Below are 4,070 nucleotides of genomic sequence, written 5' to 3'. Positions count from 1 at the left end.
ACCGTGGCGGTACCGAGTCAGCGCCATCCGAGGTGCAAGAGTGAAGCTCGGCTAACGGAACACCGAGGTTAAGGACCTTCAAAAACCTATCGGTACCGTGTCTTGGGTACTCGTTGGGTATCAGGAAGTGGATTTTGTTTTGTGCAGTAATAATATCGAAAAGAAAATTACGTTTTCGACAGTTGTTGAGTAACATTGTTGCAGTGGGATCGGCGACCGTGGCAGTTTGCCATTGTCCTTGTGGACCACCTTTGCACTTTATGATGAATGATCAGTCTTACTTAAGTTACTCAAGTTCAAAAGAAGTGATCTACCAAAATTCAACTGTAAAATTTGACTTGACTTTTTAGTACTGCTGTGAGATTGTTAATATTGTCAAACCAACTCTCACTTATTACTACACTTAAATAATAATAAAAGAAAGACAGTAAAGTAAAAAATTCAAATTTTCAAAATAGAATTCAGAAACAAAAAATTGAGCTAAACCTATACAGTGTGTACGAAATCCTTCCACTGTGACTCTGTATTTTGAAAACCATCCAATTTTGGATAAATTTGGTTAAAATTTAAAGATACGCTGTATATACCATACAGAGTGAACCAATATCAATCAATAGAACAGTATCCTTTGATGGATTTTTTTGCTTAATTGGAGTAAATCTATTTCAGTTTTTTTACTTTTCTTTGGTTATTCATTTTTACTTTTCATGAAATTCTTGTAGCTTGAAAACTGACTCTCTTTGATATCTCTCTCTTATAAATACAGGGTGAGCCACCCAAACCAAAAAAAAAATAAATTTGTAAAGTAGACTGAATTTTGTTTATGCTAAAATCAGCTGAGATTTTTGGGGATGCTAATTCTAAATCTGGTAAGATTTAAAGTTATCTGAAATTGGCCCTAATATTTTTTTTTCCGAAAAACCACTCAAGAAAATTATTATTAACAAAGATATCAAGGTGTACTCATGAAAAGCGGGACACACTGTATATTGAATTTCCAATCCTGATTTAGCAGAAAATGATCTCTATGATAGAAAAGAAAATTTTGTTCTCTCTGGAAATGATATTAAAAACAATTATGCAAGCAAGTTCTTCCTAAACAATTTAAACCTCAGAATTCCATTTACTGGTTAATTCTTCCTTTGGCAAATATTTTAGTTTTCCACTTTCAGAGGTCTCTAGCATTGCCCAAGTCATTCTACAAGCATATGGTATTTATAATCGATTATTCACAGGTTAACAAAGTATTGAGAAACACACAAAAATGTTTTTGAAAGGTTTTCAAAGTTTTTAGAAGCTTCTGGGTACTTTATAATGAATTTTTCCAGTAAATTAATTCCTAGGACATTTTTTTTATTTTTTTTTTAAATTATGACATATTTTAAATTTTTATTACACTTTGGCATCAATGTAATTTTTTACCGCTATGACGTCATCCTAATCTTGTTTGCTTTTCGGTATAGCATTCCTACAACATCTAAACATATGAATGATATGACTTAACCCTTTTATGATAATCTATAAGAAAGTTGACCTAAAATCAATAATTTCCAAGCTAATAAAACAAAATTTCAAGCAAACTGACAAAATAAAGATTTAAAAGTTGTTGAAAATCTCTATTAAAGCGTAATTCGATCCAGTAGCAAGTTTACAACCCACAAAAACCATCCCCTAAACCACATTTACAGCTCATGGTTGACCCGAAAGCTTTCTTACGGTGCTAAAGCGTGAAATAATAAAGAATTTAACGATTTGTCTTAACGGGAGGGTTCCTAAAGAAAGTTTAGGCTGACAAAAAAAGGTTCCTAGAAAAATGTCCTTAAGGGAATTTCTAGGTCGGAGAAAGTGCCAGTGAACAAACCCTAAAAGTTGGTTTTTAATACTGTGTAACTAAGAAGAAACATATTGTTTTAAAATTTTGTTCTACTATTTATACAGGGTGGTCCAGTTTTAAGTGGCAATAGTTCACCATTTGATAGCCAATCAAAAAATAAGTTGACTTGCATTTTTCTGAAAAACGTTTCCTAAGGAAGATACAGTCCTCCAAATTTCAATTTAAAAAATCGTTTTATAGTTTAAAACTGAACATTCAAGACTTGTGAAAGTCCAAATTTGTACTGAATAGTCTAAAAACTTTTTTACTACTAGGAATGGTCTTATGATTCGCTTTCTCAGACTGCCATTCTGGTTGAGTGTCTGAAACTGGCATTCAAAAACTAAAAAAAGTCCGGAAATCAAGACAAAGATTGTATTGTGCATGAAACTCATTTTTTACTACTAAAAATAATATAAAAGTTGACTTTTAATGCTAGAACTGACTTTACTAAGACTAAAGAGTCCAAAAGTATATTTTCAAGACTTTAATTGGTGTATAACTCAATTTTCTGGACTGGACAACAAGTCTAGAAGTAAATTAAATTTTCGGACTATTTTATTTCTAAAAATTAGTTCTCAAGACTATTATTATAGCATTTGATACCAACATTTTTTACTTTTATTACTGAAGAAACTTGACTTTTGGAAATAGTCTTAAACTAGATTTTTCAGTCTTAAAAAGCATTAAAAACAGTCTGAATTTCTTAGAGATGCTACAATTTATTGCACCTATGAGTGTAGAAGTCAATTTAATAGTGAAGAAGCTTGAAATATCATTTTCAAGACTATGGTCAATGGACAAACTGGCCTGATAAGTCAAAAACTTTGTAAAGATAGTCTTGAAACTCGATTTGAGGCACTGAAAACAGCCTTAAAACTCTAAAAACAGTCTAGTTTATTAAGAAATACCCGAATTTTTAGCACTGAAGTGTCTAGAAGTCGATTTAATAGTGACAAAGCTTGGAATGCCATTTTAAGTTTATGAAGAATGTAAAAATTGTTTTTTAAGTTTGCTATGTCAATAACTTGGTGAAGATAGTCTTGAAACTCGATTTTCCAAGCTGAAAGCAGTTTTGAAGCACTAAAAATAGTCCAGAATTCGAAGAAAATGAAAAGCAAAGTAAAAAGCACGAAAAGTTCGTTTTCAAGACAATTTTCATGAATCTAATGTAAATGTCCTGCATCTAAGACTATTTTCAAGACTAAAATATTGAAATTTGTCTTCAAATTATGAAAACTTACTTCAAATGCAAATTTTAAGCTTCTGATGTCACTTTTCATTAGTTCAGTCACATTTTGGGGTTCAAGTCAATTTTTAAGGTTTAAATGTATGAATTTGTAGTAACAAATTCTTGAAAAAGTTGTTTTTATGTCTACAAGTCAATTTTTAGTATTAGAAATTACTCAATTTGCATGAAAACTGGTTACAAACACAACTTTTAAGCTTCTGAAATTTTTATCTTTTTTAATTCAATTTTCAAAACTAAAGTCTTTTAATTTGTCTGGAAACTATGAAAACTGGCTACAATAATATTTTTTAAACTTCTTAAGTGAATTTTCCGTTTCCAAGACAATTTTTAAGTTGGGTTGGGTTAGTTTTGGGTCTTTGACCGTAATAACGTGTAATAAAGTGCTTGTTCCAAATTTGATTCATATTGCTCCAACGGTCTGACAGTTATGACAAAAAAAAAACGATTTTTTAAACATAAATTTGAAGGACTGTATTTTCCTTAGGAAGCACTTTTCAGGAAAATGACATAATGAATGTCAACTTATTTTTTAATTGGCTGTGGAATGGTGAGTTATTGACATTTAAAACTGGACCACCCTGTATACTACTATACCCTTTTTAGTCAGTTTTTGTGTGACCTGTTTTGTCACAGAAATCCTTCTGTATGGTTGTTCTTAGATTACATCAGCTCAATGCTACTGATCTTCTGGTGTGGAGTGGATCTGGACTGAATTTGAGTTGATTTTCTCCTAATTGTAAGTGGCAAAGGAAAGCACGCATATATGCGCCAAATTACATTTAAATATTCAGACCCTGTTCGGAGTCTTTTGAAACGCGAACACCCAAGATTCCTTCGATGGCCCCTTACCATCATCATCAGCTAGGTCATTGGTATACATTCGCCAATTCCTCGCAGCGGTCTGTGCGAGATGGATTTATGGACATTCTCTTCAGTGCGACAAGA

This window comes from Ips typographus, linkage group LG8, assembly GCF_016097725.1.
Source record: "Ips typographus isolate SLU linkage group LG8, UJ_Ityp_2.0, whole genome shotgun sequence".
Classification (NCBI taxonomy): Eukaryota; Metazoa; Arthropoda; class Insecta; order Coleoptera; family Curculionidae; genus Ips; species Ips typographus.
The sequence above is the reverse complement of the archived record's forward strand: the minus strand, read 5'-3'. Positions refer to the sequence as shown.